This window comes from Ambystoma mexicanum, chromosome 1q (genome assembly GCF_040938575.1).
Source record: "Ambystoma mexicanum isolate Mex_15411 chromosome 1q, UKY_AmexF1_1, whole genome shotgun sequence".
Taxonomy (NCBI): domain Eukaryota; kingdom Metazoa; phylum Chordata; class Amphibia; order Caudata; family Ambystomatidae; genus Ambystoma; species Ambystoma mexicanum.
In genome coordinates this window covers 1203029901-1203056580 of record NC_090922.1, presented here as the reverse complement: position 1 = coordinate 1203056580, position 26680 = coordinate 1203029901, and positions in this window count along the sequence as shown.

Sequence of the window (26680 nt, the reverse complement as noted above, 5' to 3'; positions counted from 1 at the left end):
CTAAGCAAAGTTTAAGGCCTCTGAATGTAGGCCTCCCCAAGTAAGGTCAGCCAGCTGTCTCAGGATTCACCCAGTCGGATTATAGGCAAGTCCTGGAAGATGTTTAGCAGCTCTTCCTCAGGTCTGCCAGGTCTTTCTGTCTGTCTTTTCCTTGTCGTTACCCCTCTGCATAGAGAAAGTACTTTTTATTGTTAAGTCCCTCCCACAAAATATTAAGATCAAGAGGAGTCAACTTATTAGCCTCGAATTTCCATTGGACCTCTGCAGTACTCTCCCCTCCAACGCATATAGGCACGGGGAGTACCATGATTGAAGTGAAGTGGAGGGGTACACATCTTCTTTCATTTTCATTTTGTGTAGCTGTCAGATTTTCCACTCAAAATGTCCCTACGTGGCAAAACTTTGTAATTTACCAATAAATGCCATAATATATAGATATTAATGTTCCCCCAACCCGACACACAGGTGGGGCTTACTTTCCTTTCAGCACGTTATTGCATGGGCGCGCTATGGTTTTTCACCCTTTATTCGATAACTAACATAATTGGGAATATGAAATTTGATAATCAAATAACGAACCCAGCAAGCCATTAGCTCCCCAACCATCAGATCTCTATCATGTTCGGGGCAGCTAGAAGCACTTTTTGTGTTGTCACTAAAACACCTCAAATCGCATTAGAATGAATGTCACATTAATGTCATCGCCTGAAAATTAGCTTCCCAATGACATCTATCACAACCCCGTAAGTATCCAGGCCTCACAATTATGTAATAAAATTACATTTGCAATGTAAGTCAATGACCACATATTTTTACATGTATCTGCATTTTCCTTTTTTATTCTTGGTCTCATTTACCTTAAAACACGTGGTTCAGAGCATCTGGAATCACTGGGCTGAATGTTGGTTCAGCCTGCAATAAATACCTGGTATGCTTGAGCTGAGGACTCAAAGAGATCTGGCTTCTAGATAATCAGCCAAAAGGCCTGCAGTTGGGGAAACCACTTGAGAATTCTTCCCAACAACTAGAAGCATTGGTTTGTCTTGGATTCATAAGAGATTTGCATGTGGCCTCTGAAAACAAAAAGCAATTTCAATGATTGCATTCATTTCCCTGTGCAGCATGTTATTCATTCAGGTGGCAAACTGAAAGTGAAAGGCTGCTGTTCATTTTGGTCATTCACAATGGGCATTTTTATTTACAATGATGTCTGTTTCTGTATTGAAAAGAATGGTGTCATTTCCAGCAAGACACAAATTTTCTCTCACGAGGCAGTTTCGCTGTGTTAAGGTTTGATCTGGCATTTATATTCCAGTATGCCTTTTCCCATTAGACCAACAAATTTCACTGTAAGGCCTAATCTGGCCTTTCCTTTTGTCATTCTGGGGCTGTCATAAAACCCTGCAGATCCCCCCGGTTCTTTCAAGGATCATTTGTGGGAAAGAGCAGGAGAGAGTGGGGTTTTCTTCCAAAGTCTTTTTTCCCCCTTGTTGAAGCCCGTCCGGCTCATTTTCTTTCCTTCAGGAGTGTGTGCTCCGGCCTCTACTTCTGTCTTTGGTCTTTGGGGGGTTTGGGATGAATTTGATTTTTGATCAATTGCAGTCCCCCCCCCCCCGTATTCCCCTCTTCCAGTTCTTCAGGCTGGAATCGAAGGTGGTTAATTTTCTATAAATAGCAAGAAAAAGAGAGGGTCAGTATTTGATACACAACATATTTCCCTGGAAGATAGGACTGAGTATTCGAAAAGAACAACATTACATAAAAAGGGATATGACATGTGAGAAAACAGACATCACACTTTATTTGTTTTTTTTTGTTTTTTACAACTTCGTTCTTAACATTTCCGATGAATATCAATGAAACTACTCACCTGTGATAAGTCTCCATCTTGGGTTTTAATCCTCACCTCTCATTCCTCAGATGGTTCCCCAGCTTGACTTTCATTGGGCTCCTCAATCAGTCGTAATGCTTGTCTGGGACGACAGCTTTTCAACTGATTGATGTGGACCCATTTCTCTTCTGTTTGTTCTCCTTTTGGGATTTAGATCTTATAAGCAACAGGTGATATTTGTATCTACAATTTCAAAGGTATCACGCCAAGATGAAAGGAATTTCTGCTCCTTGGTTTGATTCCTCTGAAAATTGTACAGGTAAACCTAGTCACCTACCTCATAACCCTTCTCTGTGGTCTTTAGATAATAATATGTTTTTATTCCTTCAGTCGACTTTTCTAAATTGCATTGAGCAAAAGCATGCTGGAGGTGCTTTCTTAAATTTTCAGTGTACTCATGAATGGTGGATGCATTTATCAGGGTCTGCTCCTGAGTCATATAGAGCAGATGCTGAGGTCACACCATTTTATGTCCCGTCATAAGCTCAAATGGAGACATTTTAGTTGTAGCAGATAGTGTAGACCTTATCGCCATCAGGACAAGCAGTAATTGAATGTCCCAACTGGGTCCAGAGTCTGCCACAAACTTCTTTAGGATGATCACAATTGTCTTATTGTATCGCTCTACCCCCGCACCCCTGCTTGAGGCTGCGTGGTAGGCAATGTGGAGTTTTCTTTTTATCCCTCGAATCTCCCACATCTTCGTTATCACCTCACTGGTAAAATGACTTCCTTGATCCGACTCAATACTTTGCGGGAGGCCGAAACAAGAGAAGATGTGGTTGATCATTAGTGCAGCAGCTCTCTCCGCCTTACAATTTAGGGCACGAAGACATTCTACCCACTTTGTGAACAAGCATGTTATAGTCTTGTATTCTCTTAGGAGCGAATCACTGGCCCGATGAAATTGACTTTCAAATTCGATCAAGGCAGTGTCATTCCCCTTTTTTGTAGGGGAGCTCTGTGTGTGAGTGAATTAGGTGGGAATTCAGCACACTCAAGACACACCTTTAGGTAAATGTTGTGGCCCTGGCCCATGTGTGGCCAGTTAGAAACCTTGCGCAAGAATTCCAATGTCTTATGAAACCCCCTATGACCAGCAGTGGCCACGTCATGGGCGTGGTTCAACATCATGCTTCGGAATGAGGTAGGTACCACCACTGGTCACATACAAATAGGGATCTCTGTACCAACAAACCGTCTTGGATCCGAAACATCTAGGAAAACTTTATTAAACCCCGGGGATCCTCTTTACTGGCATAATCTGATTCTTTTAGAGGGAAGCTCACGGGGTCTTCAATGTGTCAATATAATTTTCCAATAATCTGGTCCTCTTTCTGTGCACTCATCAAATCTGCATCTGGGGTATCTTTACTGGACTGGGCAGTCGAGAGTTCACTGTTGGCACGAGTTTTTGGCCTGGTGACAGCAGAAACTTGGATTTCACCCAGCAGGGATTCCGTTTCTATGAAACCCCCCGTTCAAAGCTCTGGTTTTAGCCAGTTAGTCAGCCAGGCCATTCCCAGTCTTATCTGGCTTGTCCATTTTGGGATGACCGCTTATTTTATTCCAATGGATGGTCACCAGATTATCAATTGACTGGATCAGTTTGCCATAGTTTAATGGTTTGTTGTTGGCACAAGCATGACACAATTCTTCCTGTTAATCCGGTGCTCCACAAACACATTCCTGACATAATCAAAGTCAGTGATTATGACCAGTTCTTTGAGTTGGTGGTGCACTGCAGAGAGGATAGCTTTATAAATGGCCATCAACTCTGCCACCCGGCTACTTTGGGTCCTATTTTGTAACCAGCAGAGGGCTCTGGGGAATCGTTCAGTGCCAGCCACTAGAGCTTTTTCCCCATTATTATCAACATGGTAGGAGCACCCATCCACATAAATTGTGGGTATGCCCTGGCACATGTCTTCTTCATAGACCTTGTGCGCAGAAGTTAAGTACGCATCCATGATGTTGTGGGTGATTAGACTTTTGTGTTCGAGACAGTTTTCTTGAGCACAATCATGCAAGTCCACCAATCATTGCGTGAGGTGATTCTTTTTGTTTTGGCTGTTACGCTCACATGGTATCCACGGAGACGCCACCCAGCCCTGGTTGAATGATTTGCACTCTCGAACCCTCTCCCGGTCCCTTGGTAATGCCTCTGGTTAAAGATGGGTCTGCAATATAGGAGAGCTGGATTCAATACCATATTGTCTTTATGTTTTCCCACCTCCCTTGGCCTCAACTCATTCCTCCCCCTTGGGCCTTATCCTCACCTTAATATTGTAAAAGGTGGATTCTCCGTCCTGCTCCACATGGCAGGGGCACGTAGATGTGGGGGCGAGCAGCGACCAAGTTACTTCACTGGTGCAAGTCCCCCTGTTGGAACCCAGGCCTGCTGCGAATCCGTAGGTTTGCTGCTTTACAGTCTTTATATGCAGTTCTTATGTTCCGTTTAGTTCAAATAATAATGTCTTGCTTCTTTCCTTTTAGGTATGGAAAGGTATTTTGGTGTTGTCATACAGTTTGAAGATGGGCATGGGCCGTTAGGCGAAAGCGCGGTGTGCGCGATGCTGTCCGGTGAGTAATGCGCGATGCGCAGCGTTGTTTCGCCTTTTATATTGCTAACCTGTGTCTTTTCTCTCCTTGCAGGTTGCGATGTTCCTCGCAGAGCGCCGTAAGGTTCCAGCAATGATACTGACCAGGAGATGACTACAGCTTATTAATGCTGTCTTTCTTTCTCCTCTTTCCACGTTATGGTATTCCAAGATGCATGCGGTGCCGGATGATGGAGTTCGTACCTTCAGGTGAGTGGAACTGAAGTCAGCGATAGATTGAAGACAGGATACTGTTCCAGGTAAGTTTCGGAGTGTTCTTTCTCTCCCTGCAGGTCCTTGGTTTCAGGTAAACTGGCATCAAAGAACTGGACACTGTGAGCGTTACGCTGCCCACAGCAGAATAACGCAAAGCATGTTCTGCTGTTTGGGTGTGGTTTAAATAGTCTCAGGTAAAGTAGTCCAGATAAAGTAGTCCCAGGCCTGCCACACCCAAAAGACTAGACCGCATAGCTCAGTTCCTTGTAACTGAGCTATGTGTGTGCCTCCATGTTGGCTGAACCCCCCCAAGTTAAATAGTCCCAAGTGAATAGTCCTATTCTAATGTTGGTCTTCATGACGGTTATGAGCCTGGCGCCAAAGGCGCCAGGACGGACTCCAAGAGAGTCTTGGATGAGGTTTTAAGGCATTTGACCTGACCCTAACTGGAAGGCTGACTTGCCAGTGAGGGCCAGGGGCAAGAGTCATGACAGCACTCCCCCCAAAGCCCCTCTCACGGTGGCACTTCTGCCTGGTCCTGGTTTGGCTGGGTAATTCTGATGGAACTTTTTTATTAAGCGAGGTGCATGGATGTATTCACTAGGTTCCCATGATCTGTCTTGAGGGCCATATCCCTTCCAATCAACTAAGTAGTATAGTTTGGATCTGGTGTATTTTGAGTCTAGGATATCCTTTACTTCAAACTCTCGTTCTCCGTCAACTAATACTGGTTTTGGTGGTATTGTAACCCGATTACCGGGTTGTACCGGTTTCAGGAATGATACGTGAAACACAGAATGAATCTGCATAGTGGGCGGTAGGGCTAATTTAACTGCCACTGGATTTATTATGGATTCAATAGAATAAGGTCCCAGATATCGGGGACGAAAGGTCAGAGTCCTTTTATGGGCACATATTTTGATGCTAACCAAACCTTGTCTCCAATTTGTAGTCGGGGGCTTTACTACGATGTTGGTCAGCGAATTTCTTTTGTCTGTTCTTGGCTTGGAGTAAATGTTCTGCTGCTTCTTTGAAGGCCTGGGAAATAGTCGTATGTAGGGTTTTTACCGCTGGCATTTCCAAAGGGGTTGGGAGATCCAATTCTGAAGTACGTGGATGTCTACCATATATAGTGTAGAAAGGGGTTTGTCCAGTGCTTGTGTGTAATGAATTATTATAGGCATATTCAGCTATCCATAAAAAGTCTTTCCAATTTCTTTCCACTTGATGTAACATGCAACGTAAGTATTGCTCGAGGGATTGGTTTGTTCTTTCTGTTTGGCCATCTGTTTGAGGATGGTAACTTGTGGATAGTGGAGTGTCAATTTGGGCCATTGAACAGCATTTCCTCCAGAAGTTGGATACAAACTGACCACCTCGATCTAAGATCAAGACCGCTGGAAAGCCATGTAGCCGTATGATTTCCTCCAGGAATACTTTTGCTAAATTGGATGCATTTGGAAGACCCTTAAAAGGAATAAAGTGTGCCATTTTAGAGAACAAGTCTACAACTACTAAGTATCTGATGAATGGGGAACACACCAAACCAGTCATAGCAGTGGGGAACTTCCTTCTAAGTCTTAATTTGGATTAAAAATAGCTGAAACACGAGATAATTGTAATTAAAGGACAACTACTTCTGATTTATTTATTTATTTATTTCTTTATTTGTGTTTGGTTCCTTTACAAAAAAAAAATACAATTTTCGCAGAACCTTTACAAACATTAAAATGTGATAAAGTTTAAAATGTTTCCATTTCCTTATCTATATGTCTACACAAGGTAACAAGTTCAAATATCAACGGTATGTGCGTCCCTTGCATCATCCGTGCCCATAATGAATGCATACAGTCCTCAAAATCTCTGTTCACAAATTTTATAAGACGGTTGGTCCTCATATTCTTAAAATGGGGACATTCCAGAATAAGATGTTTTAAGGACTCAACCGGTTCATTACACAAAGGAAATCTGCAATTCAATACCTTCATCTCACCCAGTTTAACCCAGTTGACAGTTCTTTCTCTGGTGTGAAATAGATTCAGCCGGTACCTCATATAGACCTGTTGCACATATTTACATGGGAACATAGTTATATGTGAATACCTCGGTATACGTTTTTTTACAAAAGTTCCGTATTCTACATACAGTTTAAATAATGGTATGTTCTTCCAATCCAGTTCAAATAACTTTTTTTTTACATATGCAGGACGGTAGCATAAGTCCTCTTTCGTGATGTCTATGACGTATATCAGATTTTGCATATTAAATTGGTATTTTTTGAACAACAAGGGAGTGGATGCATCCAATAACCCATTCAAGTCAGTATATAGAGAGTTATTGGAAGGAAAGCATATCTTTGCGTAACCCGAGAGTTGACGCCATTTCCATCGAGTAGATAGTGCAATTAACCCTACTACTTCTGAATTAACCTCATTTAAGGACACAAAAAAAGGAAAAGGGAAAGAAGAAAAATAATAAATAAAAAAAAAAAGACCAATTCTTAATCAGGCGGCAAACTTGTAAAAACTAGAAATAGTTGAACCAATAAAAAATAAAAAACTAAGATGGTGTTGAATCCTTGACTGGGAGGTAGATCTGTAATGAAATCAAGGGACAGTGTGTGCCATGTTGCGGGAAGAATTTCCAATGGTTGGAGGAGACCAGCTGGTTTCTGCTTTTGGGACTTGTTTTGTGCACACACACCGCAAGATTTGATAAATTTTATGATGTCTTTACGCCATGTGGGCCACCAATAGTTTTGTTTTACTTTAGCTACAGTTTTGGCAATTCCAGGATGACCTTCAATCAGGGAGTCGTGATAACCTGAAATAACCTGCTCTTGTAAATCTTTACTTGGCACTCACGGAAGACAGCCAGGCTCGTCAGGGATCAGCCCGCGGTCTGGTCACTTCAGTCAGAGATTGACACCAGCTTTCATCCCTCATCTGACTCTCCTAAAGAATCTGGGCCTAGACCGCTGTTGGCTTCCCCAATTTATCTCTAGGCAAAGTTTAAGGCCTCTCAAGGTTGAGGTCTCTCCACCCAAGATGATTTTAGGCAGGTTTTCCTTGTTCTCCTTCTGGTCTTTGTTTTTTTTTCTAAGCAAAGTTTAAGGCCTCTGAATGTAGGCCTCCCCAAGTAAGGTCAGCCAGCTGTCTCAGGATTCACCCAGTCGGATTATAGGCAAGTCCTGGAAGATGTTTAGCAGCTCTTCCTCAGGTCTGCCAGGTCTTTCTGTCTGTCTTTTCCTTGTCGTTACCCCTCTGCATAGAGAAAGTACTTTTTATTGTTAAGTCCCTCCCACAAAATATTAAGATCAAGAGGAGTCAACTTATTAGCCTCGAATTTCCATTGGACCTCTGCAGTACTCTCCCCTCCAACGCATATAGGCACGGGGAGTACCATGATTGAAGTGAAGTGGAGGGGTACACATCTTCTTTCATTTTCATTTTGTGTAGCTGTCAGATTTTCCACTCAAAATGTCCCTACATGGCAAAACTTTGTAATTTACCAATAAATGCCATAATATATAGATATTAATGTTCCCCCAACCCGACACACAGGTGGGGCTTACTTTCCTTTCAGCACGTTATTGCATGGGCGCGCTATGGTTTTTCACCCTTTATTCGATAACTAACATAATTGGGAATATGAAATTTGATAATCAAATAACGAACCCAGCAAGCCATTAGCTCCCCAACCATCAGATCTCTATCATGTTCGGGGCAGCTAGAAGCACTTTTTGTGTTGTCACTAAAACACCTCAAATCGCATTAGAATGAATGTCACATTAATGTCATCGCCTGAAAATTAGCTTCCCAATGACATCTATCACAACCCCGTAAGTATCCAGGCCTCACAATTATGTAATAAAATTACATTTGCAATGTAAGTCAATGACCACATATTTTTACATGTATCTGCATTTTCCTTTTTTATTCTTGGTCTCATTTACCTTAAAACACGTGGTTCAGAGCATCTGGAATCACTGGGCTGAATGTTGGTTCAGCCTGCAATAAATACCTGGTATGCTTGAGCTGAGGACTCAAAGAGATCTGGCTTCTAGATAATCAGCCAAAAGGCCTGCAGTTGGGGAAACCACTTGAGAATTCTTCCCAACAACTAGAAGCATTGGTTTGTCTTGGATTCATAAGAGATTTGCATGTGGCCTCTGAAAACAAAAAGCAATTTCAATGATTGCATTCATTTCCCTGTGCAGCATGTTATTCATTCAGGTGGCAAACTGAAAGTGAAAGGCTGCTGTTCATTTTGGTCATTCACAATGGGCATTTTTATTTACAATGATGTCTGTTTCTGTATTGAAAAGAATGGTGTCATTTCCAGCAAGACACAAATTTTCTCTCACGAGGCAGTTTCGCTGTGTTAAGGTTTGATCTGGCATTTATATTCCAGTATGCCTTTTCCCATTAGACCAACAAATTTCACTGTAAGGCCTAATCTGGCCTTTCCTTTTGTCATTCTGGGGCTGTCATAAAACCCTGCAGATCCCCCCGGTTCTTTCAAGGATCATTTGTGGGAAAGAGCAGGAGAGAGTGGGGTTTTCTTCCAAAGTCTTTTTTCCCCCTTGTTGAAGCCCGTCCGGCTCATTTTCTTTCCTTCAGGAGTGTGTGCTCCGGCCTCTACTTCTGTCTTTGGTCTTTGGGGGGTTTGGGATGAATTTGATTTTTGATCAATTGCAGTCCCCCCCCCCCGTATTCCCCTCTTCCAGTTCTTCAGGCTGGAATCGAAGGTGGTTAATTTTCTATAAATAGCAAGAAAAAGAGAGGGTCAGTATTTGATACACAACATATTTCCCTGGAAGATAGGACTGAGTATTCGAAAAGAACAACATTACATAAAAAGGGATATGACATGTGAGAAAACAGACATCACACTTTATTTGTTTTTTTTTGTTTTTTACAACTTCGTTCTTAACATTTCCGATGAATATCAATGAAACTACTCACCTGTGATAAGTCTCCATCTTGGGTTTTAATCCTCACCTCTCATTCCTCAGATGGTTCCCCAGCTTGACTTTCATTGGGCTCCTCAATCAGTCGTAATGCTTGTCTGGGACGACAGCTTTTCAACTGATTGATGTGGACCCATTTCTCTTCTGTTTGTTCTCCTTTTGGGATTTAGATCTTATAAGCAACAGGTGATATTTGTATCTACAATTTCAAAGGTATCACGCCAAGATGAAAGGAATTTCTGCTCCTTGGTTTGATTCCTCTGAAAATTGTACAGGTAAACCTAGTCACCTACCTCATAACCCTTCTCTGTGGTCTTTAGATAATAATATGTTTTTATTCCTTCAGTCGACTTTTCTAAATTGCATTGAGCAAAAGCATGCTGGAGGTGCTTTCTTAAATTTTCAGTGTACTCATGAATGGTGGATGCATTTATCAGGGTCTGCTCCTGAGTCATATATAGCAGATGCTGAGGTCACACCATTTTATGTCCCGTCATAAGCTCAAATGGAGACATTTTAGTTGTAGCAGATAGTGTAGACCTTATCGCCATCAGGACAAGCAGTAATTGAATGTCCCAACTGGGTCCAGAGTCTGCCACAAACTTCTTTAGGATGATCACAATTGTCTTATTGTATCGCTCTACCCCCGCACCCCTGCTTGAGGCTGCGTGGTAGGCAATGTGGAGTTTTCTTTTTATCCCTCGAATCTCCCACATCTTCGTTATCACCTCACTGGTAAAATGACTTCCTTGATCCGACTCAATACTTTGCGGGAGGCCGAAACAAGAGAAGATGTGGTTGATCATTAGTGCAGCAGCTCTCTCCGCCTTACAATTTAGGGCACGAAGACATTCTACCCACTTTGTGAACAAGCATGTTATAGTCTTGTATTCTCTTAGGAGCGAATCACTGGCCCGATGAAATTGACTTTCAAATTCGATCAAGGCAGTGTCATTCCCCTTTTTTGTAGGGGAGCTCTGTGTGTGAGTGAATTAGGTGGGAATTCAGCACACTCAAGACACACCTTTAGGTAAATGTTGTGGCCCTGGCCCATGTGTGGCCAGTTAGAAACCTTGCGCAAGAATTCCAATGTCTTATGAAACCCCCTATGACCAGCAGTGGCCACGTCATGGGCGTGGTTCAACATCATGCTTCGGAATGAGGTAGGTACCACCACTGGTCACATACAAATAGGGATCTCTGTACCAACAAACCGTCTTGGATCCGAAACATCTAGGAAAACTTTATTAAACCCCGGGGATCCTCTTTACTGGCATAATCTGATTCTTTTAGAGGGAAGCTCACGGGGTCTTCAATGTGTCAATATAATTTTCCAATAATCTGGTCCTCTTTCTGTGCACTCATCAAATCTGCATCTGGGGTATCTTTACTGGACTGGGCAGTCGAGAGTTCACTGTTGGCACGAGTTTTTGGCCTGGTGACAGCAGAAACTTGGATTTCACCCAGCAGGGATTCCGTTTCTATGAAACCCCCCGTTCAAAGCTCTGGTTTTAGCCAGCTAGTCAGCCAGGCCATTCCCAGTCTTATCTGGCTTGTCCATTTTGGGATGACCGCTTATTTTATTCCAATGGATGGTCACCAGATTATCAATTGACTGGATCAGTTTGCCATAGTTTAATGGTTTGTTGTTGGCACAAGCATGACACAATTCTTCCTGTTAATCCGGTGCTCCACAAACACATTCCTGACATAATCAAAGTCAGTGATTATGACCAGTTCTTTGAGTTGGTGGTGCACTGCAGAGAGGATAGCTTTATAAATGGCCATCAACTCTGCCACCCGGCTACTTTGGGTCCTATTTTGTAACCAGCAGAGGGCTCTGGGGAATCGTTCAGTGCCAGCCACTAGAGCTTTTTCCCCATTATTATCAACATGGTAGGAGCACCCATCCACATAAATTGTGGGTATGCCCTGGCACATGTCTTCTTCATAGACCTTGTGCGCAGAAGTTAAGTACGCATCCATGATGTTGTGGGTGATTAGACTTTTGTGTTCGAGACAGTTTTCTTGAGCACAATCATGCAAGTCCACCAATCATTGCGTGAGGTGATTCTTTTTGTTTTGGCTGTTACGCTCACATGGTATCCACGGAGACGCCACCCAGCCCTGGTTGAATGATTTGCACTCTCGAACCCTCTCCCGGTCCCTTGGTAATGCCTCTGGTTAAAGATGGGTCTGCAATATAGGAGAGCTGGATTCAATACCATATTGTCTTTATGTTTTCCCACCTCCCTTGGCCTCAACTCATTCCTCCCCCTTGGGCCTTATCCTCACCTTAATATTGTAAAAGGTGGATTCTCCGTCCTGCTCCACATGGCAGGGGCACGTAGATGTGGGGGCGAGCAGCGACCAAGTTACTTCACTGGTGCAAGTCCCCCTGTTGGAACCCAGGCCTGCTGCGAATCCGTAGGTTTGCTGCTTTACAGTCTTTATATGCAGTTCTTATGTTCCGTTTAGTTCAAATAATAATGTCTTGCTTCTTTCCTTTTAGGTATGGAAAGGTATTTTGGTGTTGTCATACAGTTTGAAGATGGGCATGGGCCGTTAGGCGAAAGCGCGGTGTGCGCGATGCTGTCCGGTGAGTAATGCGCGATGCGCAGCGTTGTTTCGCCTTTTATATTGCTAACCTGTGTCTTTTCTCTCCTTGCAGGTTGCGATGTTCCTCGCAGAGCGCCGTAAGGTTCCAGCAATGATACTGACCAGGAGATGACAACAGCTTATTAATGCTGTCTTTCTTTCTCCTCTTTCCACGTTATGGTATTCCAAGATGCATGCGGTGCCGGATGATGGAGTTCGTACCTTCAGGTGAGTGGAACTGAAGTCAGCGATAGATTGAAGACAGGATACTGTTCCAGGTAAGTTTCGGAGTGCTCTTTCTCTCCCTGCAGGTCCTTGGTTTCAGGTAAACTGGCATCAAAGAACTGGACACTGTGAGCGTTACGCTGCCCACAGCAGAATAACGCAAAGCATGTTCTGCTGTTTGGGTGTGGTTTAAATAGTCTCAGGTAAAGTAGTCCAGATAAAGTAGTCCCAGGCCTGCCACACCCAAAAGACTAGACCGCATAGCTCAGTTCCTTGTAACTGAGCTATGTGTGTGCCTCCATGTTGGCTGAACCCCCCCAAGTTAAATAGTCCCAAGTGAATAGTCCTATTCTAATGTTGGTCTTCATGACGGTTATGAGCCTGGCGCCAAAGGCGCCAGGACGGACTCCAAGAGAGTCTTGGATGAGGTTTTAAGGCATTTGACCTGACCCTAACTGGAAGGCTGACTTGCCAGTGAGGGCCAGGGGCAAGAGTCATGACAGCACTCCCCCCAAAGCCCCTCTCACGGTGGCACTTCTGCCTGGTCCTGGTTTGGCTGGGTAATTCTGATGGAACTTTTTTATTAAGCGAGGTGCATGGATGTATTCACTAGGTTCCCATGATCTGTCTTGAGGGCCATATCCCTTCCAATCAACTAAGTAGTATAGTTTGGATCTGGTGTATTTTGAGTCTAGGATATCCTTTACTTCAAACTCTCGTTCTCCGTCAACTAATACTGGTTTTGGTGGTATTGTAACCCGATTACCGGGTTGTACCGGTTTCAGGAATGATACGTGAAACACAGAATGAATCTGCATAGTGGGCGGTAGGGCTAATTTAACTGCCACTGGATTTATTATGGATTCAATAGAATAAGGTCCCAGATATCGGGGACGAAAGGTCAGAGTCCTTTTATGGGCACATATTTTGATGCTAACCAAACCTTGTCTCCAATTTGTAGTCGGGGGCTTTACTACGATGTTGGTCAGCGAATTTCTTTTGTCTGTTCTTGGCTTGGAGTAAATGTTCTGCTGCTTCTTTGAAGGCCTGGGAAATAGTCGTATGTAGGGTTTTAACTGCTGGCATTTCCAAAGGGGTTGGGAGATCCAATTCTGAAGTACGTGGATGTCTACCATATATAGTGTAGAAAGGGGTTTGTCCAGTGCTTGTGTGTAATGAATTATTATAGGCATATTCAGCTATCCATAAAAAGTCTTTCCAATTTCTTTCCACTTGATGTAACATGCAACGTAAGTATTGCTCGAGGGATTGGTTTGTTCTGTCTGTTTGGCCATCTGTTTGAGGATGGTAACTTGTGGATAGTGGAGTGTCAATTTGGGCCATTGAACAGCATTTCCTCCAGAAGTTGGATACAAACTGACCACCTCGATCTAAGATCAAGACCGCTGGAAAGCCATGTAGCTGTATGATTTCCTCCAGGAATACTTTTGCTAAATTGGATGCATTTGGAAGACCCTTAAAAGGAATAAAGTGTGCCATTTTAGAGAACAAGTCTACAACTACTAAGTATCTGATGAATGGGGAACACACCAAACCAGTCATAGCAGTGGGGAACTTCCTTCTAAGTCTTAATTTGGATTAAAAATAGCTCAAACACGAGATAATTGTAATTAAAGGACAACTACTTCTGATTTATTTATTTATTTTTTTCTTTATTTGTGTTTGGTTCCTTTACAAAAAAAAAATACAATTTTCGCAGAACCTTTACAAACATTAAAATGTGATAAAGTTTAAAATGTTTCCATTTCCTTATCTATATGTCTACACAAGGTAACAAGTTCAAATATCAACGGTATGTGCGTCCCTTGCATCATCCGTGCCCATAATGAATGCATACAGTCCTCAAAATCTCTGTTCACAAATTTTATAAGACGGTTGGTCCTCATATTCTTAAAATGAGGACATTCCAGAATAAGATGTTTTAAGGACTCAACCGGTTCATTACACAAAGGAAATCTGCAATTCAATACCTTCATCTCACCCAGTTTAACCCAGTTGACAGTTCTTTCTCTGGTGTGAAATAGATTCAGCCGGTACCTCATATAGACCTGTCGCACATATTTACATGGGAACATAGTTATATGTGAATACCTCGGTATACGTTTTTTTACAAAAGTTCCATATTCTACATACAGTTTAAATAATGGTATGCTTTCAATAGTGTTCTTCCAATCCAGTTCAAATAACTTTTTTTTTACATATGCAGGACGGTAGCATAAGTCCTCTTTCGTGATGTCTATGACGTATATCAGATTTTGCATATTAAATTGGTATTTTTTGAACAACAAGGGAGTGGATGCATCCAATAACCCATTCAAGTCAGTATATAGAGAGTTATTGGAAGGAAAGCATATCTTTGCGTAACCCGAGAGTTAACGCCATTTCCATCGAATAGATAGTGCAATTAACCCTACTACTTCTGAATTACCTCATTTAAGGACACAAAAAAAGGAAAAGGGAAAGAAGAAAAATAATAAATAAAAAAAAAAAAGACAAATTCTTAATCAGGCGGCAAACTTGTAAAACTAGAAATAGTTGAATCAATAAAAAATAAAAAACTAAGATGGTGTTGAATCCTTGACTGGGAGGTAGATCTGTAATGAAATCAAGGGACAGTGTGTGCCATGTTGCGGGAAGAATTTCCAATGGTTGGAGGAGACCAGCTGGTTTCTGCTTTTGGGACTTGTTTTGTGCACACACACCGCAAGGTTGGATAAATTGTATGATGTCTTTACGCCATGTGCGCCACCAATAGTTTTGTTTTACTTTAGCTACAGTTTTGGCAATTCCAGGATGACCTTCAATCAGGGAGTCGTGATAACCCGAAATAACCTGGTCTTGTAAATCTTTACTTGGCAAGTATAGACGATTCCTAAAATCTGGTAACTGGTCTTTAATGGTGTAATGTTCTCCTTGAGTACACCACTCTTGTGAGAAAGTGGGATCCATTAAGAGTTGGATCTTGTTTTGGAGTTCACCCTGTGTCAACATTGTCGTAAAGCCCAGGAGTTTGTCTTCTGGAATGATGGCTACTGGATCTGGAGTTATGTATACCTTTTCATCAACACCCATGCGGGACAAGGCGTCAGCCTTTCCATTTCAGACTCCTGGCCGGTAGGTGATCACATAGTCATATTCAGTGAAGAAAAGAGCCCACCGCAGTTGACGGGATGATTGAGCCTTTGCTGTTTTTAGGTATTGCAGGTTTCAATGATCAGTTATGACCGTGACAGTATGTCTAGCACCAAGGAGATAGTGTCGCCATGCCTTGAAAGCTGATTTTATAGCCAAGAGTTCTTTGTCTGTGATAGCATAGTTGAGTTCGGGAGGTGAGAATTTTCATGACCAGAAGGCCACAGGGTGTAACTGGCCAGTTCCTGGGTCCCTTTGTGAGAGAACAGCTCCCATAGCCATGCTAGAGGCATCTGTTTCAACTATATAAGGGAGGTCTGGGCGAGGATGCCATAGAGCTGGAGCAGAAGTGAATTTTTTTCTTAAGTTCTTGAAAGGCCTTCTCTGCTTCTTCAGTCCAATGGGATTTTTTATTGTTTTTTCTCAATAGTGATGTCATTGGATGCACTATTTGGGAAAAATCTGGGATGAATCGGCGGTAAAAGTTTGCAAAGCCCAACATACTCTGGATTCCTTTGAATGAAGTTGGTGAAGGCCAGTTAAGAATGGCATCTACCTTGTGCCTATCCATTCTGATACCTTTTGGTGTGAGGATAAACCGAGGAACTCCACTTCGGTGACATGAAAAGAGCATTTTTCGAGTTTAGCATACAGTTTATGTTGGCAGAATTTAGTAAGGAGGGGGCGGACATGCCTGACATGGTCTTCTTTTGTAGCAGAATAGACTAAGATGTCATCAATGTAAACCAGGGCGCAAACGTCGATTAACTCCCGTAAAACATCATTCATAAAGTACTGGAATGCAGCAGGAGCGTTGCAAAGTCCAAAAGGCATTACCTGGTATTCATACAAGCCGTATTTGGTACGAAAGGCGGTTTTCCATTCGTCTCCTTTCTTCACTCGAATAAGATGGTAGGCCCCCCTAAGGTCCAGTTTGGTATAGATTTGGGCGTCTTTGACTTGATCCAATAATTCGGGAATAAGGGGCAGTGGATAACTTTTTTTTACTGTGATCTGGTTTAATGCGCGATAGTCGATGCAAGTCCTCAAATCTCCTTCCTTCTTTGGTACGAAGAATAAGGGACTGGTTGCTGGTGATTTAGATGGGCGGTTAAATCTATTTGCCAGGTACTGATCAAGATAAGATTTCAAATGGAGGTTTTCTGGTTCAGTAAGTGCATAGATTCGACCACAAGGAATTTGCGCACCAGGTATGAGGTCGATCTGACAATTGTAGGGCCTGTGCGGTGGTAGAGTATTGGCTTGTTCTTTCTGGAACACGTCTTGAAAATCTTGGTATTCATTTGGTAGAGTACTGGTCACACCTAGTACAATCGCCGCCGTACTGGGAGTAGCAGATGTACATAAGTCTGTGTTCTCCTTTTCTTGGTAATAACAGGTGCGAGCACAATCATCGGAAAAGGCCAACTTCTTGGCACGCCAATCTATTAGAGGGTTGTGAGCTTCGAACCATGGCATCCCTAAGATTAGTCGAAACTGAGGAGCTTTGATGAGATCGAATGCAATAGATTCTCGGTGTCCATCCTGGCATAGTAGGGTTAGTGCTGCTATACATTGGGTTACTGAACCGGAAGCTATTTCTGTCCCATCAACAGTAGTAACTTTATTAGTAGTCGACTTAGAGCATAAGGGAAGCCCCATCTCTGCTGTCAGATCTTGGTCTACATAATTCCCAACTGCTCCGCTGTCTATGTATGCTTCAACAGCATGCATCCGAGACGGTTGTTGGTGATTGATCAAAATTACTGGTAATGCAAAGTGTGAGGTCTGTGGCTCATCCTTCTCGCTCGACAAGCGGACCTCTACGCTTGGCGGGCTTGGTAGTTTTCCGACTCCTTGTTATTATCTTCCTTCTCTGTGGCTCCAACAGTTCTCCTTGGTGGTTTCACTGGACATTCTTTGAGAAAGTGGCCTGATTTTCCGCAATATAAGCATAATTGCTGTTGCCTTCTCTCGTCTCTTTCAGTTTTAGTTGAAGGGGGCCGTATAGCTTCGATTTGCATGGGTTCTACTGTATTTTCCAGAGTACGTGGAACATTATCTTTTGTCCGGACATACACAGCTCGAGTGTCTAACCTTATCCGGTCCACTTTTCAGGTCTGGTAATCTGTGATCGAATTGCACCACAAGGTTGATGGATTCTCCACAGTCTTTAGGTGGGTTAACCACTTGAGCAAGGACATCCTTTAGTTCCCCTCGTAGACCCCGATGAAATAGTGTGGTCATTTTTTCCTCAGGTCACCCAGCTTTAACGACTGGTCTGTTAAATGTTGCTATATATGTAAGCAAGTCTTGACTTTCTTGATGGAGTGACAAAAGTTTGTTGTCTAATGCTTGGCCTTGGGTTTGACGAGCAGATTTTTTCCATTTCCATCTGGAAACCCCCAAAGTCATGTAACAACGGGTTATCCTGACTTACCAATGGTACCGACCAATCAGCAGCACTGCCACTCAGATATGACAAGACAAAAGTAACCCGCGCTTGGTTGTTAGGAAAAGCCCCAGGTCTGCAAAGGAAATGAAGACGACACTGGTTCAGGAACGTTCCGTACTTCTTGGGGTCCCCTGTAAATCGTTCAGGTGGAGCTAAAGGAACTGCCCCAGGAAGGGTTATTTGTACTGGATTGGTGGAAGAAGTTGGTACAGGTGCTGGCGGAATGTTACCAGGCAATGGGGTCTGTCCTGCCTGTGATAGGAGGAATTGTCTACTTATTTCGTCGGTACGATCCTTAGTAACAATCAAATCCCTCCTAAGAGCGTTGGTATCTTGCCTGGCTGAATGTACTTCAGCGCGTAATTGTCCCAAAAACTGAACTAACTGGTCAGTCTCTGAAGTCTCCATGACGCCCAGGTGGATAATATTATTGAGGCTTTGCGTTCTGTTACGCTCACCTGGTATCCACGGGGACGCCACCCAGCCCTGGTTGGATGATTTGCACTCTCGAACCCTCTCCCGGTCCCTTAATAATGCCTCTGGTTAAAGATGGGTCTGCAATATAGGAGAGCTGGATTCAATACCACATTGTCTTTATGTTTTCCCACCTCCCTTGGCCTCAACTCATTCCTCCCCCTTGGGCCTTCTCCTCACCTTAATGTTGTAAAAGGTGGATTCTCCGTCCTGCTCCTCATGGCAGGGGCACATAGATGTGGGGGCGAGCAACGACCAAGTTACTTCACTGGTGCAAGCCCCCCTGTGGGAATCCAGGCCTGCTGCGACTCCATAGGTTTGCTGCTTTTACAGTCTTTATATGCAGTTCTTATGCTCCGTTTAGTTCGAATAATAATGTCCTGCTTCTTTCCTTTTAGGTATGGAAAGGTATTTTGGTGTTGTCATGAGCATGGGCCGGTAGGCGAAAGCGCGGTGTGCGCGATGCTGTCCGGTGAGTAAAGCGCGATGCGCTGCGCTGTTTCGCCTTTTATATTGCTTACCTGTGTCTTTTCTCTCCTTGCAGGTTGCCATGTTCCTCGCCGAGCGCCGTAATATTCTAGCAATGATACTGACCAGGAGATGACTACCAAGGTAAGAATTGTGGCTTTCTTCATTTGGGAGGAAACGTGAGTAAACGCTTACTAATGCTGTCTTTCTTTCTCCTCTTTCCAGGTTATGGTATTCCAGGATGCATGCGGTGGCGGATGATGGAGTTCGTACACTCAGGTGAGTGGAACTGAAGTCAGCGATAGATTGAAGACAGGATACTGTTCCAGGTAAGTTTCGTAGTGTTCTTTCTCTCTCTGCAGGTCCTTGGTTTCAGGTAAACTGGCAACAAAGAACTGGACACGGTGAGCGTTACGCTGCCCACAGCAGAATAACGCAAAGCACGTTCTGCTGTTTGGGTGCGGTTTAAATAGTCTCAGGTAAAGTAGTCCAGGTAAAATAGTCCTAGGCCTGCCACACCCAAAGTAGTCCAGATAAAGTAGTCCCAGTCCTGCCACACCCAAAATACTAGACCGCATAGCTCAGTTCCTTGTAACTGAGCTATGTGTGTGCCTCCATGTTGGCTGATCCCCCCCAAGTTAAATAGTCCCAAGTAAATAGTCCCATTCTAATGTTAGTCTTCATGATGGTTATGAGCCTGGCGCCAAAGGCGCCACGTCTGACTCAGAGAGAGTCTTGGATGAGGTTTTAAGGCCTTTGACCTGGCCCTAACTGGAAGGCTGACTTGCCAGTGAGAGCCAGGGGCAAGGGTCATGACAGCGGCCATATATGAACTGCACAGGAAAGCCTTGCCTGGACAGAATTCAGGAAGCAGTTCTGGAATTACTGGTGTTCCCCGCCTGTATTCTGTCACTTTCCAAATATTGCAAGGGTTGGTGAGGAGTCTCGACGATGATGCACTCCCCCTGGAAAAATGGGCGGTAGTTTTTCAATGCCCACAACGATGCCAGGAGTGCCTTTTCACAGTCATTGAATTTTTCCTCCACGAGGACAAAATTTTTCTTGCGTGCAAGCTGACTTTGTTGACCATGGGCCTCGTTACGAGTCCGGCGGTAACTGAGGCGGTAAAACCGCCTGGTTACCGCCGGACTCGTATTACCATTCCGCCTCCGTGATTACAACCCCGGTGTCCCGGGAATTCGGGCGGCGGAATGGTGTGAATCCCCATTCCCGTTGAGTCCTAGGGGACTCAACGGGAATGGGGATCATGGAAACACCGGCACCATCTCGTGATGGTGCCGGTGTTTCCTCGTCCGCCTGCAGGCGGGCGGTGGTAAACCCGCCAGGTCAGACCTGGCGGGAACGCAACCTTCCGCCTGCAGGACTCGGGATAGGGCGGTCCGGAATTAACAGTGGCGGCGGGTTTACCGCCACTGTTATTTCCGGACCGCCCGACCTGTAATGAGGCCCCAAGTCATGCTTTTGATGCAATAACGCTGTACTTAACTGATTTCAAAAGGTCAATAACTAAATATATGAAACATACCTGAACATCAGTGGACTAGGTCTCAAGCCTGATAATCCCAGAGGGCTCTGTTTTAGTCTTCGGTATCTAGAAAACAAAAGGTTACCTTTAGTGCTTACAATTGCTGATTGAATGGGAGTGTAATTGATTCAATGCAGCTCTGTCTTTCACTTAGACTACTGATAGAGAGGAGTTATGATGGACCAATCCATAGAGGGTGTCAATGGCAGGCACTTCTAGAATTAAGGAGGGATTCAAAGGAAGAAAGGGTAGGGAAGTTAGTAAGGTTATTGGGACCTGACCCTGGGATGCAGCAAGAGAGCGCTCTAAGAGGGGGTTCTGTAAAGCAAGCAGTGAATTACAGCATAGGGTCCAAAGTTCACCTGCTTCACAAGTTGGTTCAAGGGAAAATGAGCTCAATCCAAACAAAGACCATAAAGAAACAAATAATCCAGTCATGGCCTGGTCCCTTCATAGTCCTACAAGGGCCCTACCACCCCCTAATAGTCCCCCAAGCATCCTCTGATAGCACTTATATTTGGGCCCCCTTTCCTGGACTAGCCCAACTTGGTCATCTCTGTCCACCGCACTCATCCTCCCTTCCCCCCTCTTCCCCTGGCACTTGCCGCCACTGGCCCTCCAAGCACTTGCCCACTCCATGCTAGGGGGCACCCCACTACTGCACTTCTCCCTCTACTCCCTACGCCCTTGCACTTAGCACCTTGGCATGCACTTGCCCGGTAGGATTGTCACAAGGCCAATATAACCATTTTTGCTGTTCTACTTTTACGAATCCCATGCTCCCGCCCCCCATCTTGTCTTTTGACACCTGGAAACACTTGTGTATAGGCGACATACAATTGTCCAATAAATAAAGAGCAAAAAGAAACAAATAATACAGTCACAATGCTTCAGCAGCTAAGTGAAAATCCAAAGGCAGTCCTTTACACAAGCCAAGGTCCAGAAACAAAATGAATCACAAGTAGCACAAGATCAAAGGCGCGCTCCAAATGCAGTCTGATAAAAAGGCATGGTCTATATATCAGTAATAGCGATAAATGCAGGAACAGAAAATGTACTTCAATTAGAGGCAGCAGGGTTGTGTAGAATTAGTGCTTTTCTGGTACTTGGAACGCCAATGCGCAAAAGGCGGCAAGTTCGTTTACGGCGTGCTGCTATGACAATGCGATCCACATGTCAGCGAGAAGGAGGCATGGATATCGCTCTGTTCCTGGAGGTGGCTTGTTGAGCCAACCTCCATGGCAACCTCCAGTTGCATCGTAGTGAGCGTTGTGGAACCCATTTTGTCCGTGAATGTGTGGCTTGACGGGACTGAATCCCGACAGTATCCTCCCCCAAAGGACAACCCCTCCCACAAGCTGCATAGAAACGGGCCAGAAGATGCAGAGCGTCCCATGCACGTTCTCCCGGGCCATAACATTTCCAGTCAATGTAATAATACACCTTACCTTTGTGAACCTTGCTATCCAGAATAGTCTGCACTTCATGTTCATCACTCCCTTCTATGCATACTGCTGAGGGTCTGGAGGGCAATCTTGTGCATTCAGGACAAGGTTTTTGTAAGGGGACATGAAAAAATGTGATGTACCTGCCAACGTTTGGGGAGAATAAGGCGAACTGCCATAGGATTGATCACACTGCAAATGGGATATGGACCAACAAACTGACAGAGTAGCTTATGTTTACCAGGGATGTTTAGATTCTTAGTTGAGAGCCAGACTTTTATTCCTACCTGATAAATAGGAGAGGCCAAATGATGGGAATCTGCCTATTTCTTTGCAGAAAGCTGTGCTACTTCTATGTGTTCCTTAACTTGGCTGTACAAGTGTCAAATCACGAATACATGCTTGGGCCGCCGGTATATCTTTGGGAAGTTCTGGGCACAAGGGCAAGAACAGTGGATGTTGACCATACATAACATAGAACGGGAAACTGCCAAGAGAAGAATGCAATGAATTACTGTGGGAAAATTTAGCAGTTAAAATCATTTAAAGCCAGGTCTCTTGATAATGCAAACAGAGACAACGCAGATATTGCTCAAGCATAGCATTCAATCTCTCGGTTTGACTGTCCATCTGAGGGTGATAGGTGACAAAAATGGTGGGTACACCAAAGAAATGAAAGACACGTCTAATGAAAAGGTCAGGCAAAACAGTGGCAGTGGCAGATGGGATACCAGAACACGCGACGAACAGAGCCATTTTCATAAAATAATCAATGACAACACATGTGGTGTCATGACCATGTACAACTGGGAGTTCTACAATAAAATCCATCGATATCATATACCATAGTTTGGGTGGAATAGGAAGAGGCAGGATTAAGCCCTTCCTATTTGTCTTTTACATTGGACACATACAGTGCAGTTCGAAATATAATCAGACACGTCTTGTGAGAGAGAAGGCCACCAACACCACCTGCGCAACAATTATAACGTCTTTCATTTTCCTGGATGGACTGCTATATGGGAATCATGACACCAACTTATAGCGGAGGTCATTTACCCATACCTCGCTGCCAACTATAGTGATAATACCAACTCTGATCACAACCATCAAGAAGCACCCCTAGACGCTGAGTCACATTCTCGGATAGCAGAAGTGACTCCTCCGGGTCAGACAACTCTTATCTATATCTACTATTCTTTCCGCCGCACTGCTGCTACCCGCCTTTTTTAGGCAGAGGCCAACCACAAGGTCCCGGGTCAGGTTGGGACCCACAATTTCAATACCAACAATGGGGCCGATAGCAACGGCGACCGAGAACACAGAGGCGGGTGCTTCACAGACAACCCTAGAATCAATTGGCCTTTCCATTTTCAACCTTTCGAACGTCACTTTAACATCAGCAGAGACTAAAGTCTTAGCTAAATGCTTGACTTTTATTCCCTCAAGCCCCATAGATTGGTTCCATACAGAAACTGAGGTTAGAACATTCCTCAGAACTATAAGACTTTAATCCTTCTTCAAAGATTAGATAATTCTTGAAGTAGAAAGTGGCACAGGTCTACATACTCCATCTACTTTCACACCCCAAGATAATACAATGCCTAAGTAAGTTCTAACGTTTGAAAAATGCATCCTTAAAGAACCTAAGCAACTGCAAGATGCACATCACTGCATGCATTACATTTTGTCTAATGCTGAACGGACTGCAGTTCGGTCACTAGCAAATAACAAACAGTTCATTATTAAACCTGTGGACAAAGGAGGCAGCATAGTAGTCATGAGCCAAGAAAAATATCATCTTATGGTGATGGAACTACTGAATGAGCCCAGCAGTTACCTTAAACTTCATAAAGACCCCACTGCTGACCTCAAAATTAAAGTTCTGGAAATTACTGACTATGCACTGCAACACAACTGGCTGACAGAAAAGGAATCCATATTCCTCAATACCAGTCAAGGCTCCACTCCATCTTTTTATGCTATCCCCAAGATCCATAAAAAATCCTTTGAATCCACCTGGGCGACCCATTGTTGCAGGATGTGGATCAATTCTGGAACCCATTTGTCAATTTATTGACACATTTCTCCAACCCATTAGCCAAAGCACAAGTACTTACCTCACGGATAGTAGCTCTGTCATCACCCTATTTGAAGATGAGGCCTTTGACCCCACCACTAACATACTGGTCACTATGGACATTAGGGCCCTATATACCATCATCCCATAGGATGAAGCCACCGAATGCATACAGGAATCATTGGTGCAGGCTGCCCAATCTTTTAAAGCTTCCATGGAAATTATTCTAGAACTCCTTGCACTGGCCCTTCATAGACATTTTTTCAAATACCAAGACCAATTCTATCAACAAAGCCGCGGCACTGCGACGGGTGCAGCATTTGCCCCCAGCCTCACGATTATATTTATGGCGGCTCTCGGAAGATAATCTCATTCTGATACCAACCCATTCAGGCAACATATTGATTTGTGGCGCTGCTATATCGATGATATTATTCTGATTTGGAATGGTCCCTTGGCGCTCCTCAAAGAGTTCCTCGGCTGGCTCAATCAACAGCATGCTAATATTGATTTCACTATAACAGCTAGTCATCAAGAAATAAACTTTCTTGACCTTACCATTAAGCACTACCAGAACAAACTCATCTGCACTTTCTATAAAAAACCAACTGACAGGAATACCCTGCTGCATTTCACAAGTTTTCATCCACGCTGTCAGAAAGAGAGCCTACCATACGGCCAGTTTCTTAGACTTGGTCAGAACTGTATTCTTTTGACATATTGGCCCTCATTACAAGTCAGGCGTTAAGGGTTTAACGGCGCCGTCGCCGCCGTTAACCCTTAACGCCTGATTCACACTTTAACGCCTGCTTTTTGCAGGCGTTAAAGTCCAAGGCGCTAAGCGACCTTGGTGCTAATTACGGCACCGTAATTTACGGTGCCGTAATTAGCGCCTTCCCCATCCCCATTATGCCCTATGGGGCAAAAATGGGAATGGGGAAGGGCAAATGATGAATGGGGAATTACCGCCCCACTCACCTTGGAATGGGGCGGTAATTCCGCCATCCACCATGCCGGACTCCGGCATGGACCATGGTGCTAATAGCACCATGATCCAGCGCTGGAGTCGTAATGAGGCCCATTATGTTCTCAATGCTGAACAGCTAGCAGCCAGGGTTCGTACATGGGGCTACCCTAAAAGATTGGTCACCCACTCACTCAAAAGAGTCAGATTTACCCCACGAAAGACTCTGTTCCAAACTAGACAAAATATCAAACAAGACAAGCTGGTTGGTGTACTTACCTATAGCCCAGACATATTTTCAGTAAAAAAGTAGATCCATACGTTCTGGCCCTAGGGCAACTCAACTTACCAAAAGAACCTCCACCAATGTTTGAATTCAAATGTCCGAAAATTTTGAGGGACCAACTAGTACATGCGACACCTAAAGTCAACAGGTCAACAACCCCGAGCTGGCACCTCAGACCACTCACATGACACTTTCCATGTGGTCTATGCTCTATTTGCAAATTTTGCAAAAAAATCAAATCATTTGAGATAGCAGGCAAACCATGGGAACTCCGCCAACATACCAACTGCAAGACACCATGGGCAATATATTGCATTGAATGCCCATACGACCTCAGGTATGTCGGAAAAACAACACGACCTGTACATACCAGAATTACTGAACATCGCCCTCGCGTCAGATATAGAAATTCCCCAGCCCCCGTGCTACGTCATTTCATGGAATTCGGCCACTCAACCGATGACATCACCTGATGGGTACTTGATACTGTGAAAAATGCCTCAAATCCACATACTTTATTGCCCACTAAAGAGCCTGGATGGATATTCAGGCTCAACAGCATAGAACATGGCCTCAATGATGCAATGCGCGTATGGTAATATTCTACATCATCACCACTCTGGCCACCTTGACTCCTGTTCTCATATTTGCCTCTTCCATCGTCAGATATATTCCATGCTTTGACTCGCAAGCCTTTTCTGGCGAACTCTTCTGACATCAACTCGTTCGTGGCTCCCAACCCTTTGACTCTATTCCCAGTTATTAATGGCCACTTTCTTTTGCTCCTCCATTCGGAGCACCAGCTAATGCAGTCCTCTTTCTTTCACTATTTGTTTTCTTGGCCGAGTCGGGGCAGCCCTTCTACTATTTCTATCCTCATTTATGGCCGGGACACAGACTCTTCGGTAGGACTTACTTCCCCCAGGCTGTGGCATGCTCGGTCTACCATTTGGACTACAGGTTAGTGCCGCTGCAGATCCCCGCTCCCACATGCGCATCGGAACATCCCTTTATGGACACCCTCAATAGTGTCACATGCTGCGGGAGCTGATGCCTCGAGTGCATATACTGACCACTTTATGTGCTCACATATAGATGTGATTTTTTTCCTTTCTCTCTTCAGTCCTTACTTACCGGGACTCCCCAGGGATTGATACACCTAGGACGTCTAATTAACCCCAGCGTACCACGTACCAGTCTGCCTTGCCTGCATCTGCCGAGCGATTATAGGCAAGCAGGCTGCACTCTCAGCAATACTCTGAGGTAGGCTCTGGTACTTCATTCTCTAGCACCATGCCTCTCTGAAG